Source organism: Chiloscyllium plagiosum, chromosome 5 (assembly GCF_004010195.1).
Source record: "Chiloscyllium plagiosum isolate BGI_BamShark_2017 chromosome 5, ASM401019v2, whole genome shotgun sequence".
NCBI classification, from domain to species: domain Eukaryota; kingdom Metazoa; phylum Chordata; class Chondrichthyes; order Orectolobiformes; family Hemiscylliidae; genus Chiloscyllium; species Chiloscyllium plagiosum.
In genome coordinates this window covers 24,880,746-24,898,525 of record NC_057714.1, presented here as the reverse complement: position 1 = coordinate 24,898,525, position 17,780 = coordinate 24,880,746, and the positions used below count along the sequence as shown (strand labels likewise).

The following is a 17,780-nucleotide window of genomic DNA, read 5'->3' as shown; positions in this document are numbered from 1 at the left end:
TGGGAGAAATGTAGACATTGTGCTGAAAAGGCAATCTAAAAGTAATGTTGTCATGTTCTGTGCTCATGGTGCTGTAAAGTATTTCCTTCACAAGAACACATCCAAGCTAATCCAACTCTTTACAAGTTTAGGTCATTGGAAACCAAATGGGGAGGACCACATTTCCTGAAACATTTTCTTCTTGTCACATCTCCATTGAAGAGCTCAGGTATAATGAAACTTTACTTTCAATTACTTTGAAACTAGAGACCTGATGAATCTTGCACACATCTGTTGTGCAGCCTTTATAACATATATTTGCTGCATTCATGAAGAGTACACATTATACAAGTTCATGCCTCCAGCAATTACTCGGATCCAAATTATTTAAAGGATTTGAAGTAAGCAGATACATCAATTGACCCTTTTAAAGATTTTGATAGCCAAAACTTTGACAATGCTGGATTCTAAGACTGACACCAACATTTTGAAGCCATTGATATGATTCAAACCAAATCAAAGACAGATACAGCCTTGAGCTGAAAACATCAGAACATCAGCAACAAAGCTTCACAAACCTTGTCACTAGAATTTCACTAAGACAGTGTCATCACTTCAACTCAGGCTTCTGTCAGCAGACATTTATCTCATGACTTGCTAAGACTAACCATCACTTAATGTTGAATCATACATTAAGCTGAGACTGTGCTATTATGAATCCCCAAAAGAACTCCTTCAAGTATTTTCAGTTCCCAGGCCTGAAGACTCATACCTAAAGATGTGAATGAAAATAACATTTGATATTGGCATGATTGTAATAGATATCAGAAAGAGTTTTTTTCTATAGCTATTGCTACTATTGAGATTTTTACTTCAATTTCAGTGAAATCAAGTTCACAATGGCTACAGTCATTTCGAGCCCTATTCGCTGAACTGCTCAGAATAACCTTACTTTAATAGAGCATTGTATCTGACAATTTGTTTTAAAAGTGGTTCAATAACTTCACCACAGTACTAGAATTATTTGCGAGGAGTTCTACTTTATCTGAACGGGAAAAATCTGCTTTAGCAATATTAATTGTTTCAGTGATTTAGAGCAATAATTGAATTTTTATTCTTTTTGAGCCCACAGTTATTTCACAGGAAACAAAGTATAATTCTTCTACCTAAATTCTATAGTTTCACAATAAAGCTGCATTTGTATATATGCAAAGTGATTCTGCCCTGAGGTACATTCATCTCAAGCTGGAATTTAGATTCAAATGCCTGTTCATCCTTATTTCAAAACCATCTTTAAAAGCAGTTCTGCCTTGAGTGAGGCCTCATCTGGAGTACTGTGTGCAGTTCTGGTCACCTCATTATAAGAAGGATGTTATTAAACTGGCGAAGGTTCAGAAAAGATTTACCAGAATGTTGCTGGGAATGGAAGGCTTGAGATATAAAAAAACAAACTGGGACTTCTTTCATTAGAGCATGGGAGGTTGAGGGGTGACCATACTGAAGTTTATAAAGTCATGAGGGGCATAAATAGGGTGACTGGCAAGGGTCTTTTCCCGAGGGGGGGGTTGTTCAAAACTATGGGGCATATTTTTAAGGTGAGAAGAGAAAGATTTTAAAAAGATGTGAAAGACAACTTTTTTTAACACAGAGAGTTATCTGTGTGTGGAATAAACCGCTAGAGGAAGTGATGGATGCAGGTACAGTTCTAACATTTAAAAGACTTTTGGATAAGATCATGAATAGGAACCCTTTGGAGGGATATGGGCCAAGCGCAGTCAGGTGGGACTAGTTTACTTTGGGAACATGGTCGCCACGGACTTGTTGGACTGGAGGGTATGTTTCCATGCTGTATATCTCTATGACTCTATGACCATGTTATAAAAGGGTTCAGAGACATACAAGAGAGTGAGGAGGAGACTTAACTGAGACTGCTCCTAAAATTATAGCCAAAATATTGCTTCACTTTATCCATCAATTTCCATGATAGAAACTATTAAAAATGACTGAGATATTAAAAGTTATGTAGATTGTGATAGAGCAGATACAGAAAGAAAGCTGTAATGAACAACATAATTAGAGGCCATCAATATAAGAAAGGGGGTCACTAAGAAATCCAATAAGAAGCTAAGAAGAAATTTATTCCTCATGAACACATAGAACTCACTAACCACTTGGAATGCTTGACATGAATATCATAGATGAATTTAAGGGGATGTTAGACAACATGGAGAAGGGAATAAAGAATTAGAATGATAAAGTTAGATGTGGCAAGATGAGAGGAGGATACAAGTGCCCAAACCGATTCATTGAACTGTATGCCCTTCTGCTGTGTTGTTTATTCTTCACAGTAAAATCGCCACAAAAGAAGCTCAGATAGAAAACAGAGTTATCCATATAACAATATCCATAATACTACACTCTAAAAGCTGCATTTCCATTCACATTCATTTAACTATAGAAAAATATCTGTGGTTGTGTGCCAAGGTAAGAGGATAAGAAGCCAATCTCCTGATTTTCATTGGATTCAAGGCAATGAAATTCAAGCAAGATGCATGATTGACAGTTAAATTAGACAGCATCCCTTTTACACTTTTATCTGGAAGCAGCACCATTTCGTGAGTAGAGGGACAAAGCCTACAAGTTTGGTTCTAAGAGATACAAAGTTTGTTATATTTTAGAATTTAACAAATTGCATTGAAGACTTTGCCCCACAATGCAATATTCGTTAAATTCTAAAATATAACAAACTTCATATTTTTAATTTTAGTTACGCATTGTGCAAATTATCCCATCAGAACAACTTATCATATCTCATCAAGCTTGTACTATTAGTAGAACATTTACATTCCATGAAAGGATGTTGTTCCTTTTTCATGTGCTCACCAGTGAAGTGCCTGCCCATTTATATTGAGTCTGCTAAAGCTTGAGCTATTATTATGCAATTCTAAGTGAGCTCCCAGCATTGCTAATCTCTCTACCTATTCATCGAGGATTCATAGGGGATACTTTCTAAATTCACGATGAGGGAATGATGGGTGGTGCAGGATTGAATACAGTAGCATTAAGGATCAAATGTTGAGCAGGCTCAAAGGGCCAAGTGGCTTACTCCTGCTCCTACTTTCTATGTTTCTATGGTGGTGTTGCCATCTGTCTGCTACTTTTGTCCTTCTAGATGGTAGTGGTCATGGGTTTAGAAAATACCTCCTATGAATCATTGATGAATTTCTGCAGTGAATCGTGTAGATGGTACACGCTGTTGATTGTGGAGGTAGTAGATGTTTGTGGATGTGGTGCCAATCAAGTGGGTTGCTTTGTCCTGGATGGTACCATGCCTCTTCAATGCTATTGGAGTTGCACTCATACAAGTGAAAGGGGTATACTCCATCACAGTCCTGACTTATGCCTTGTAGACAGGCTTTGAGGAATTAGGAGATAAGTTACACACCACAGGATTCCTAGTATCTGACCTGCTCTTGTCGTTACTGCATTCATATAACTAGTCCAGTTCAGTTTCTGGTCAATAATAAATTCCCATAATGTCGATAAGAGGGGCTTCAGCCTTGAGAATGCCATTGAATGTCAAGCGTCATTGGTTAGACTCTTTCATTGGAGAGAATAATTGCCTAGCACTTACATGGCATGCATATTACTTGCTACTTATTAGCTCAGGCCTGTAAGTTGCTTAGGTCTTGTTGCATTTGGACATAGAGTCACAAGTGTACAATCATCAGAAACCAACTCATGAATGAACTCACTAATAAATCAATGAACCAAGGGGTTAATCAGTTCTTGACAACCAAATGAATATTAGATCATAATCTTTAACACAACTGTGATGAAGAATCCTTTAAACAGACTTTAAGGTGGAATGGGAACGTACATGAGGAAACACAAATCCTGTCTGGCAGGGAGGTTGGAGCAAATAAAGACAAAACTTATAGGAATAGTGTACAGCTTAGATAATGAATATTCAAAGATCCTTGTCATGTTCGTATGGATATATTTAAAGGGAAGCTAGAAAAACATATGAGGCAGAAGTTACAGAATGTTATAATGATACAGTTAACTGATGAGAATTAAATGGATGTCTATGTGGAATATCAAATCTATCATGAAATAGTTGAGCTGAATAGTCTGATCCTTTTCTACATTTCATGCACTGTTCAAATATCTGCTGATAAAGATCATAAGTTATGGTTTTTAATGTTGTCAGCTTGGCTAGGACTTGATAGACTGAATGGCCTTCTTCTGGGCTGCAATGACTATGACAACTGACTGCTCTGTACCATTGAAACCTTAAATCTCTCACTGGGCACTAAGAAAATGCTCCATTCCATAGCCTTCAAGTTGTTTGCCTTTAAGAACGTAATAATTTACCACAAAAAAAATACAAATGTGATTGGCATACTGAGTTAACAAGAGGTGGTGTCTATATAAATAGCAAGGAGTGGTCAGGTATGATTTAAAAAATATCCCGGATATAGCAGGTGCACAACCCTCATATTGCTATATTAGGCAATTTGTGTAGTCACTTTCACGGTGTTATCAAAGTCACATCCTACAGCTGGGACCAGGATCCTTCAGCCGTATGCCAAAAACGAGGGAGAAACAAGGCAGAGAAAACAATGATTAGAATTCACACCCAGAACAACAGCAAAATCATACACAATAAGTTGTTCCTGTGACAGGTAAACTAAGACTGGTTGAATCCAGGAATACATCAGAGGTTTGGGTAGAATTAATTTTCTTATTAATTCATTTCATGTCTCAAAATAAGTTAATCTCTGACAGCATCAATTTAAAAGTGAACAGCCAGAATTGGCAGACTTTAATTCAAGCAACAAGGGGCTTGCATGTTGACACACTGTATTAAGAAAATGAAGCAGTCAAGTGGCCAATGGTAAGCCTTCATCAGAGCGTGCAACATGCCCTGAAGCGTTGCCAGTTACTGAGTGGTCAGCAGCTCCTCACTGCTGTCAGTTCCACAAGGGCAATGGTGGTAGCTGCCACAATTCACCCAGCACAGACTCAGCAAAGGATCCAGGCCAACAAAGTGAGGCTGGTATGGGGTTCATAAAGAAATGATTGATGGCTAGGTGTGTGCAGAAGCGGCGGAAGAAAAGAGAGGGTGTCAATTCAAGTAGGACCCCACCCTCCTGATAGCTGGGCGGTAGATTAGGGACTGAACATTTGACAAGAAGGCAGCTGAGTTTAATTGAAATAATTCCACAGAGCCCAATATTCTGCTACCAAGTCACCTTTTATTTACACATGTAGGATCCTTGACACTGATCCAGCTCCCTGAGAGCCAGCTCTCAGAGTGAGCAGAACCTCTGACACTTCTTTTTTTTAATTTAACCCCCATACTACCACCTAAGTGTGGTAGTTCTTATTTTTTCCCCAGCACCCATGGTGTGTGTGTATACGTGTGAGACACAGTGAAAGACACAAAGTGCATGAATCTTTATTCAAATTCCACCACCAGGAAGATAGGAAAACACCCAGGTGGACACTTCTTTATTTTTTTTTCTTTTTTTTTTCTTGGCAAGCACACCTGTTTTTTTTCTTGTTTTGTTTTTTTTTCTTTCTTTTTTTAAAAAATTAACCCCCACACTACCACCTAAGTGCGGTAGTGCTTATTTTATCCCCAGCACCCATGGTGTGTGTGTATATGTGTGAAACACAGTGAAAGACACAAAGTGCACGAATTTTTTAATTCAATTTCCACCACCAGGAAGATAGGAAAACACCTGGGTGGCCAGTGACAAACACTGCCCTTCTCATCAAAGGGCAGTGCTGTGTGATCAAAACAGTGAAGGGGAGGGTAGGGACTAAATCAAAATAGAGTTGGAGGGAGGACACTCCTGTTTATTTATTTATTTATTTATTTATTTATTCCCTTTATTTTAACCCCCACACTACCACCTAAGTGTGGTAGTGCTTAATTTATCCCCAGCACCCATGGTGTGTGTGTGCAGGTGTGAGACACAGTGAAAGACAAAATGCACGAATCTTTATTCAATTTCCACCACCAGGAAGATAGGAAAACACCTGGGTGGCCAGTGACAAACACTGCCCTTCTCATCAAAGGGCAGTGCTGTGTGATCAAAAACAGTGAAGGGGAGGGTAGGGACTAAGACACTTCTTTATTTTATTTTTTTTTAATTTTTTTTATATTTTTTTTTCTGTGAGACACAGTGAAAGACACAAAGTGCACCAATCTTTATTCAAATTCCACCACCAGGAAGACAGGAAAACACCCGGGTGGCCAGTGACAAGCACTGCCCTTCACATCAAAGGACAGTGCTGTGTGATCAAAAACAGTGAGGGGGAGGGTAGGGACTAAATCAAAATAGAGTTGGAGGGAGAAATGATGCACTCCACTCCCTGCGGCGCCCACCTCTCCCTGAATAACTCCAGGGTATTGGTCGACACCGCGTTCTCCTGGTTATATAGTTTTTTTTCTAACCCCCACACTACCACCTAAGTGCGGTAGTGCTTATTTTATCCCCAGCACCCATGGTGTGTGTGTGCAGGTGTGAGACACAGTGAAAGACACAAAGTGCACCAATCTTTATTCAATTTCCACCACCAGGAAGATAGGAAAACACCCGGGTGGCCAGTGACAAACACTGCCCTTCGCATCAAAGGGCAATGCTGTCTGTGTACTTTGGATTTTTTTTTTTTTTATCTTTTCTTTATTCAATTTCCACCACCAGGAAGATAGGAAAACACCCGGGTGGCCAGTGACAAACACTGCCCTTCACATCAAAGGGCAATGCTCCTCCCACAGTCCAAAAATGTACAGGTTAGGTGAATTGGCCATGCTAAATTGCCCGTAGTGTTAGGTGAAGGGGTAAATGTAGGGGAATGGGTCTGGGTGGGTTGCACTTCGGTGGCTCAGTGTGGACTTGTTGGGCAGAAGGGCCTGTTTCCACACTGTAAGTAATCTAAAAAGTTCTTCATTGTAGTGTCTTAGACTGTATATAATTTCTTCAGCTGCTTTATCAATGATCTTCCTTGCATCATAAGGTCAAAAATCAGGATATTTATTGATGATTGTATAGCATTTAGTTTCATTTACAACTTCTCATGTAATGAATTTCTGCCCATATGCAGTGAGATCTGAATAACATTCAGACTTGGTTTGATAAATGACAGGTAACATTTGCATCACATAAGCACCAGATAATGATCACCTCCAACATTAGAAAATCTAAACGGCTTGCCTTTACATTCAGTAGCACAACTGTCATTAAAAAAGTCCACTAATCAATAACTTGGGGTTTCCACTGACCAGACTTTGAACTGGACTCGCCGTACAAATATCAACAGGTCCTGTGGCACGATAGGTAGTGGCCATACCTCTGGGCAAGAAGTTCTTGTTTCGAGTTCCATGATGGAACATGATGGCCACAAAGGTATATAAATACACAGCCAACTAGATACATCAGAAACTGGGAATACTGTGACACTGATTCCCTAGGAGCCTTTCCATCATCTGCAAAGCATAAGTCAAGCCAAAGATGGAATTCATGGCACATATCTTGATAAATGCAGGTCCATGACAACTAAGAAGCTCAGCACTATCCAGTACAAAGCAAACCACCGTATTAAACTTCACTGCCTTTCTCATTGGATCCCTGTAACTGTAGTCATGATTTGGAGATGCCGGTGTTGGACTGGGGTGTATAAAATTAAAAATCACACAATCATCAGGTGAAGGAGCGTCGCTCTGAAAGCTGGTGTGCTTCCAATTAAACCTGTTGGACTATAACCTGGTGTTGTGTGATTTTTAACTTTGTAACTGTAGTGTTTATAATCTATAAGATGCATTGTTGCAACTCATCAAGCCTTGTTCAAAAGCACTTTCCAAACCCCCAGCCTCTTCTGGTGAGAGAGACATGTGGTAGAAAGCATATAGGAATACCATTATCATGATATTTCACTCCACGTCACACACCAAACTGACTTGGAAATAGATTTCCATTCCTTCATTGGTTCTGCGGCAGAATTCTGTACTTCACTAGCTATCAGTGCGGTGCAAATATGTTCAGTGTACTGATGGTAGCCATTCAAGAGGGTGGTTCACCAGATATGTTCAAGCATAAGTAGGGATAAGAAATAAATATTTTCTATGCCATTGATTCCCATCACTTGTGAATGAAAACAGAAAAACAAACTTATCCTCATTTTAATAATCTTGATTATTCACTTACATTCCGACAAACTTCAGATGTCACAATTTCCGGTCGCAATCTTATGTCAACATTGACATTGATTCTTAGATTAGAATAGATTAGATTACTTACAGTGTGGAAACAGGCCCTTCGGCCCAACAAGTCCACACCGACCCGCCAGTCGCCTGAGGCGGGAATTGAACCCGGGTCTCCGGCGCTGTGAGGCAGCAGTGCTAACCACTGTGCCACTGTGCCACCGTGCCGCCCACAAACAGTTCTTCTCACGTGAACTGTTAGATGTAGATCTTCCCAGTAACATAGATTTTCATGGCATGGGAAGTATAAAGGCGATGGAGAAAGGAAAATGGTCTAAGGAGAACTTCCATTGAACCCTATCCGTTTAATTCCAATTTCTCAAATGCATTTGCTGCTATCCCAGTGAGTGCCCACTGTTTGGAAATAGAGGATGGGACTGTGGGCCTTCTCCTTTCCTGGATTTCCATTGTTTTTCACCAGTTTCGACTTTCAGGGAACAAATTTCATTTTCATGACAGCATGTGTTCCTAAAGGGGAAACCAAAGCAAAGGACATTTTTGTCATTTATCAGAAACATTGTGAATTTTTAAAGGCTGGAAGTATACACCAACGACTGGGCTTCTTCAAAACTAAACTAATAGTAGTCAGCAGATTCAGTACAAAATGTTTAAATTAATATAATTTTAGTGACGCATTTCATTTTCCTCTAAAAATGCTATTTCTCATGCGTTTTAAAGATGAGAAAATGGAGGACCAAGAGCATAAAAATCAGAAAAACATAGCAATGTGTGCACTCACAGATTCTGAACTATATATGATCTGCCTTCTATATAGGCTCTATGGAATAAGAAAGTCCTACATGAATTTTTCCAACAGTGTGGTTTCATCCCAATGCAGCAAATGATTCAGAATATTTGTTGGCACCAGACTTGCTTTCACTTTCTACAACGGTTATGTCCCCATCGATACTTCTCAATGAAACAACAGCTTTGAACTCTTACTCAATCCTTCATACTTTTGAGAGCTAAGAAAAATAAATTAAAAGCACAAGTAATATTTATATTTTGCTTCTAAAAATTACTAGTTTTATCAATATTATTATAGAACATGTTTCATGAAAATGGAGCATTCAATTCAGACCATTGTGACTGAATTTATTTTGGCTTTGATATAAGTACCTGAGAAGCATGTAAAACCATTGGAAATTAGATTCCCTACAGTATGGAAACAGGCCATTTGGCCCAACAAGTCCACACCAACCCTCAGAAGAGTAACCCACACAGACCCATTCTCCCTGATGAATGCACCTAACACTATGGGTAATTTAGCATAACCAATTCATCTGACCTGCATATCTTTGGATTGTGGGAGGAAACCCACACAGACACAGGGAGAATGTGCAAACTCTACACAGACAGATAGTCACCCAAGGCTGGAATTGAACCTAGGTGCCTGGCGCTGTAAGGCAGCAGTGCTAACCACTGAGCCACCATACCACCCAGGAAATGAGGAGAGAAAGCCAGAGAAAGTTACAATCACAGATCCCACAACTCACCCAGTTCCAAGATGACAGCTCTTTGAACACTACATCTAAATTAGATAAGCCATGTTGTGATAACTATATAAGGAATAGATCTGGTCACGACATACATCCGCTGATTCATTATCTAAATGCACAGAGACAAAGTGTCTATATACATCTCTGAACATGTCATTAGAAAATGGTTCACAATCTCGAAAGGGAAAAGTGGGAATGTTGTGTTATTGAACATCTTCCAGACTTGACTGGCAGTCAACCTTTAAGACAGTTGCATGACATTATGACATGTGATGTTCCAGTATAAAGGTATCCTCCTTTCCTTCAGTCAGGCTCTGAATGGAATGGAGTCAGTGCAGTTTGTTCAGTCTGTCAGTTATGTGTATGTAATTTGCTACGACTTCAGTAAGCACAACACCCGGATCGTGCATAAGCCTGTGATTTTACAGTAATGCAAATAGCAAATGTTGCTAAATGTCAAGAGATTTCTCTCAACAAGAACTCAGCCATTGTTGTATATGTTACTTGAGCTAATATATAGGCCAGCAGTCAGGCCACACACTGGCAGTGATGTTTGATCAATGACCTGAAATCTGTCTTTGAATAAATAACATTCTACACTGGCGAAAGAAAATCTATACATGCCTGTCATAAGTTAGTAAGCTGCTATCAGGTCGACCCTCCACCTTTAATGTTCAACTGAAAGCAATACAAGTTTGTCCAATCTTCCTTCATAGCTAAAACACTCCAAACCATTTAACATGCTAGTGGACATTTTCTGTACCCACTCCAAAGCCTTCACATCATCCTGGTAGGGTGGCAACCAGAACATAATACAACATTCCAAATATGGCCTGACCACAGCTGAAACATGGCCTACCAATTTCTATTCTATGTCCCAATCAATGAAGGCAAGCCTTCTTTATGCCTTATCCACTTGTGTTGCTACTTTCTGGGAATTGCCTAAAACCTTCTGTATTTTAATGCTTCTAAGAATTCTGTTATTTACTGTATACTTTTCCCCTGCATTAGACCTTCCAAAATGCTTCATCTCAGATTTGTCTGGATTAAATTTCATCTGCCATTTCTCTGTCCGAGTCTCAGTTTATCTATTTGGCAATCCTCCTCACTATCCACAGCTCCCCCAATCTTTGTGTCATCCTCAAACTTACTAACCAGACCACCTGCATTCTCTTCCAAATCATTTATATTACTACAAACAGCTGGGCTCCCAGTATTGATGCCTGTGGAACACCACTGTTACTGCTCTCCAGTCAGAAAAACACCCTTCCACTGCTACACGCTATCTTCTGTGACCAAGCCAGCTCTGTATCCATCTTAGCAGCTCACCACAGATTCCACATGACATTACCTACTCTATCAGCCTGCCATGAGGGACTTGTCAAAGGCCTTGCTACAGTGCCTAGAGACAATATCCACTGCCCTGCCCTTTGAAATAACTCCACAGAGGCAGATATACTGGCAGAAATTACAATTGCCGCCAGCCCAGATCCTTGTGAAAATTGAAAGCATTTGGCTGAGGCATAGCTTTGTTTTGAGGTATTGCTGTGGGCTGACCCAGGGTCCCACTTTTCAGGATATATTCTGAGTCAAGCTACACAATTGCCTTCACATAAGTGGTGTTCCCCATGCTCAGTTGACCCGGGGAAGGTGTCCACTTCCCTGCACATACCCTGTAACCCATGAGCTCCACTTGCTGCGTTTTACAACAACAAAGCCAGTTGTAGTGTTTTTGAAGTCCAGTTGGGCTTCAGATAGTAGGTGCTTTTGCAAGATCTCATCATTAATTCCACATAGCTAATGGTCTGTCACTTAGGGTTAAACCAAAATCACGTGCCTCTCCCAGTTGTCTCAACCTTCTCAAGAATGCTGAAATAGATTCCTCTGGTTCTTGAATTGTTGAGTAAATCTGATAGCATCTCAGAAATAGAGGACACTTGGGATTATAATATTCCTTAGCTAAATATGTCAAATCATGAAAGGTTTTAGTATCTTGTGTCTCTGGGAAAGTTAGGCTCCTAATAACTCAAAAGGCTACAGGTCCACATGCTGTCAGAAGAATTACTCTTTTTTTTGTCTATCCCAATGTTATTTGCCCAGAAAAAATAATGCATTCTTTCCACATCCAGGGCCCAGTCTTTGATGGCAGGATCAAAAGAATCAAGCTTCCCAAATAGTGGCATGATGCAAGAAATGGTTATCCAAGCTCAAATATGACTATTGTGAATGAACCTCTGCAGGGGCATGTTTTTTTTTCTCTCGTCACTACTTAATTAATGCCACGAAGGTCGGTATCCCATCACCAAGTCACCCTTTATATAAACATGCATTGTACATGACACTGACCCAGCTAGCTCTTAGAGTGAACAGAGCCAGCTCTAAGAGTGAGCAAAACCACTGATACCTCTGTTTATATCTGACAGCCAGGACTCCCTGATTGGATCAGGTTAGCAACCCCAATCAGGGAGCTCATGTACTATGAGTTCCACCTGGCTGACATTGTTCCAATCATTACATCCTCACTTCCTCAAAAAAACTCAATCAAGGTTGAATAGACTGGGGCTGTTTTCCCTGGAGCATAGGTGGCTGAGGGGTGACCTTATACAGGTTTATAAAATCATGAGGGGCATGGATAGGATAAATAGACAAAGTCCCTCCCCTGGGGTGGATGAGTCCAGAACTAGAGGGCATAGGTTTAGGGTAAGAGGGGAAAGATACAAAAGAGACCTAAAGGGCAAATTTTTCATGCAGAGGGTGGTACATGTATGGAATGAGCTGCCAGAGGAAGTGGTGGCAGCTAGTACAATGTCAAAATTTAAACGGCATCTGGATTGATATATGAATAGGAAGAGTTTGAAGGGATATGGGCCAAGTGCTGGCAGGGAGGACTAAATTGGGTTGGGATATCTGGTCGGCATGGACTAGTTGGACCGAAGGGCCTGGTTCCAAGCTGTGCATCTCTATGACTCTATGACTCTATGTTTGTGAGATATGGCCTTCCCAGCACAAATCCATGCTGCCTAATGCTAATGTCCATAGTTTTACAAAGGTGAATAATCATTCCCTCAGAATTTTCTCAAATAATTTTCCTCCCACTGATGTAAGGCTCACTGGCCTGCATTTTCCCAGATTATCCCTGTTGTCTTCCTTAAACAAAAGAACGACATTGGCTATTCCCCACTCCTCTGGGATTTCTCCTATGGCTAAAGAGGAGAAAAGATTTCATACAAGGCCCCAGCAATTTCCTCACCTGCTTCCCTCAGCATTCTGGGACAGATCTCACCAGGTCCAGGGGACCTGTCTACTTTTATGCTTTTCAAAGCACCTAACACCTCCTCCTATTGTTATATCAATAGGCCCAAAATGTCAACATGCTCCCCCAAGACTCACCATCCAACATGTCCTTCTCCTTTGTGAATACCAATGCAAAGTATTTGTAAAGAATCTCACTCACTTCCTCTGGCTCCATGCATAAAATCCATCCTTTATCCTTTAGTGAAGCTATCCTTTCCCTAGCTGCCCTCTAGCTGCTTTTGTACATATAAAACATTTTGGGTTTTTCCTTAGTCCTGTTTCCCTAGCACATTTCATGACCTCTTTTAGATCTCCTAACTCTTTGTTTAAATTCTTTGCTTTTTATTTATGTTCTTCAATTGCTCTGTCTGTCTTCAGTTTCCTAAACCTCACGTATGCCTCCTTTTTGTTTTGACTCAGCTCTTGTCAGCCCAGATTCTCAAATTGTGCCATCTTTATCTTTCATTTCCACAGGACCAACATCACAGTTCTGCGTTCATCTGCCTTACCTGTGATACGTTAAATCAAATGCACTTCAGACCACCAGTTCTGCCATGTTCAGTAACCTCTCCCTGTCTGTTCTTCCTCTTAGCCTTTCTGGTCTTTGTCTCTAACTCCTCCTCAGTTATTCACTTGCTGACCTACCGCTCTGGTTCCCACTCCCCTGTGACACTAATTTAAACCCTTCTGAGTGGCACTAGTAAACATCTCTGCCAGGAAAATGTTGCCCCTCTAGTTTAGGAGCAAGCCACCCTTCTTGTACAAGTTTCACCTACCCTGGATGACATGCTAATGATCCACATAGCTGAAGCTCTCCCTCCTGCACCAGCTCTTTAGCTGCATGTCTTTAGCACTTCGGCAGCACATATACTAAAATTAGAACAATACAGAGAAGATTAGCATGGCCCCTGCGCAAGAATGACATGCAAATTTGTGAAGCGTTCCATATTTTTTGGGGCAGCACAGTGGCTCAGTGGTTAGCACTGCTGCCTCATAGCTCCAGGGACCTGAGTTCGATTCCAGCCTCGGGCGACTGTCTGAGTGGTGTTTGCACATTCTCCCTGTGTCTGCATGGGTTTCCCCCGGGTGCTCCGGTTTCCTCCCACAGTCCAAAAATGTGCGGGTCAGGTGAATTGGCCATGGCGAAATTGCCCATAGTGATAGGTGTATTAGTAGGAAGTAGGTGAATGGGTCTGGGTGGGTTACTGTTCAGAAGGTTGGTGTGGACTTGTTGGGCTGAAGGGCCTGTTTCCGTACTGCAGGGAATCTAATCCAATCAAAATTAACTGCACTATCTTTCTATTCCTATCCTCACTGGCACACGGCACAGGAAGCAATCCCACGAACTTCCTTGGCAAGATCTTGTCACTCATCCTGCCTAAGTCATTAGTATCAATGTGTACCATGACCTCAGGGTGCTCACCCTCAATTTCGAGGACACCCTGTGCCCACTCAGAGATATCCTTGACCATGGCACCATAGAGGTATCACACCATTCTGAAGTATTTTTTATGGCCACACAAATGCCTATCTGTGCCCCTGAGTATAGAGTCCCTTATTACTACTGCTGTAATGTACCTTGACCCTCCCTGCTCTACAAGAGAGCCAGCTGTGGTGCTACCCCTATGCCTGATGCTGTTCCCATCCTCTGACAGGCAATTTCCACCCCCGCACGCCCTTTCCCACCAATCTGTATCTAAATGGGTATATTTGTTAGTGAGGGCTTATAGTCACAGGGGACTCCAGCACTGTCTGCCTACTCCTTCTAGCATTCAGCCATCAATCTACCTGAACCTTGGGTGTGATCGTCTATGATGCTTTCCGCCTCCTGTATGTTCCTAAGTGTGTCCAACAGCTGCTTCAACCGATCCATGCAATCTGACAGGAGCTGCAATTGAACAGACACTTCCCGCAAATGAAGTTGTCAGGGATGTTCAAACTGTCTCTGATTTCCCACATTCTGCAGGAGAAGGATTTTTTTGCAGTCACCTATTTAAGTAAAAATAAATTTCTATTCACTTAATTTATGGCTAACTAGATAGCTGTTGACATTCGATTCTCATTAAAGAACTCTAAATATACTTTGCCATAAACAACAATCTGGATACAACACTAAATCCAGTACAGCACTACTCTACCACTAGCCCATATCCCAATCCTCACTTCTCACTGTTAATGTGCAGTAAATCAAAGAGCAACTTCTTTGCTGCCCATATCAGGTAAAAATAGTGAGTCAAAGTTGCAGTCCAAATTGACCTGCTCCTCCACAAGTTTTACGATCCCAGTACCTCACCAATGGATACTACATTAAAACACATGAAGGAGATGAAGTTACCTCTAAAATATACTGGAAAGAGCTGGGCTTGGTGCATTCAAAAGTAAGTTTTTTTATTGACTAGGTGTTAAGCTTTCACTACTGCCATATAGCTGCATTGGCATTGAAAACTCAATAATATAACAGTGTGAAGTCTCATTTTTCCAAGTGTTGACTTGACAAAGGAGGTCTTCACAAAAGAGTGAAATGAATTTTTTTTCTTTTAAATATTTATTTGTAGCTTTATTCTGTGCACAAATTCATTTTATTTCACTTTTATATAATTTTATAAGGAATTAAATATTCTAATTTATACTCCTGGTCCTAATCTTTCCTGATCAGGCAGCCTGGCTCAGTGGAAGAAATGTGACCCAATGCACCATAACACTGTGTTTAAGGTAAATTGCATTTTGTACAGTTTGAGATGGATAGTTTAATGGTTTCTTCTAGTCCATGGATTCTGCTGAAACCTTTGCACAATTACTCTTTTTTAATATCTCTGGCAAATAACAGATGTTGAAGCTTCCTTTTATCTTTACAACATGACATAATCAAAATAGAGGCATAAAAAGCATAAATAAACTACAGAACATAATTAAAGGGTCAGCAAAAAGAACAGTAAATTTATTGAGATGTCCTATAATGATTTAACACACTCCAAAATATCAGCCTAGCACTTTATCTTAACAACATAAAGAAACCACAGACAAATCCCTACCCTCTATATCAAGCTGTCTATCCTATACAAGCAAAACAGAAAAAGGTGAGTAATAGGATTGACAGAGTAACAACACAGCATATCATGTTCCATGCTGTAATCACCATTTCCTATATTTGATTTGAGATTATTATATCCCTCAAAAAAATTGTACATGTAATTCTTTTAGAAATGATTTGAAAGCTATCAGTGATACTTTACAATGCTGGGGTTCCACGTAATTCTTCACACTGACTACCTTTTGTATGTAGTTTGTCCAAATTAAGAAAACATGGAGGGATACTTGTGAAATAAAAGCTGAAAGAACCGCAGATGCTGTAAATCAAAACTGTTCTGATGTAATGTCGGATGTAAGTTGAATCAGGAGCTGAAATTGGCCTGTCTCAAAGATGTTACTACAATTGTATTGGGGGATTTCAACATGCAAGTAGACTGGGAGAATCAGGATGGTATTGGACCTCAAGAAAGAGACTTTGTGGAGTGCCTCAGAGATGGATTCTTCGACCAGCTGGTGCTGGAGCCGACCAGGGAGAAGGCAATTCTGGATCTGGTATTGTGCAACGAACCAGAATTGGCCAGGGACCTCGAAGTGAAGGAGCCATTGGGAAGTAGTGACCATAATACAATAATCTTCAATCTGCAATTTGAGAGGGAGAGGGTAAAATCGGAAGTGACAATATTTCTGTTGAATAAAGGGAACTATGGAACTATGAGGGAGGAGCTGGCCAAAGTTCAATGGTGCAATACTTTAGCATGGATGACAGTGGAGGAACAATGGCGGATATTTCTGTGTATAATTCAGAAGTTGCAGGATCAGTTCATTCCAAAAAGGAAGAAAGATCCTAGGAGGAGGCATAGGCAGCCGTGGCTGACGAGAGAAGTTAAGAAACATGTAAAGTTAAAAGAGAAAAAGTATAACATAGCAAAGATAAGTGGGAAAACTGAGGACTGGGAAGCAGGTGTTGGAGAGACTGTTAGGTCAGAAGGTTGATAAGTCCCCGGGGCCTGATGGTCTACATCCCACGGTACAGAAGGAGGTGGCTCGAGAAATCGTGGGTGCGTTGGTGATTATTTTCCAGAGTTCAATAGATTCGGAATCAGTTCCTGCGGATTGGAGGGTGGCTAATGTTATACCACTTTTTAAGAAAGGTGGGAGAGAGAAAGCAGGAAATTATAGACCAGTTAGTCTGACCTCAGTGGTGGGAAAGATGCTGGAGTCTATTATAAAGGATGAAATTACGACACATCTGGATAGTAGCAGCAGGATAGGTCAGAGTCAGCATGGATTTATGAAGGGGAAATCATGCTTGACTAACCTTCTGGAATTTTTTGAGGATGTAACTCTGAAGATGGACGAGGGAGATCCAGTAGATGTGGTGTACCTGGAATTTCAGAAATCTTTTGATAAAGTCCCACATAGGAGGTTAGTGAGCAAAATTAGGGCGCATGGTATTGGGGGGAAAGTACTTACTTGGATTGAAAGTTGATTGGCTGATAGGAAACAAAGAGTAGTGATAAACGGCTCCATTTCGGAATGGCAGGCAGTGACCAGTGGGGTAACGCAAGGATCAGTACTAGGACCGCAGCTTTTTACAATATAAGTTAATGATATAGAAGATAGTATTAGCAATAACATTAGCAAATTTGCTGATGATACTAAGCTGGGTGGCAGGGTGAAATGTGATGAGGATGTTAGGAGAT

General features: G+C 40.6%; 1 non-coding gene across 1 annotated transcript; it reads left to right on the top strand.

The window, feature by feature from the left end:
• Positions 1-13,897: 13,897 nt before the first annotated feature.
• Positions 13,898-14,000, top strand: LOC122550390. Its single transcript, XR_006311838.1, has one exon. It is a non-coding gene; the product is annotated as a U6 spliceosomal RNA (small nuclear RNA).
• Positions 14,001-17,780: the final 3,780 nt, after the last annotated feature.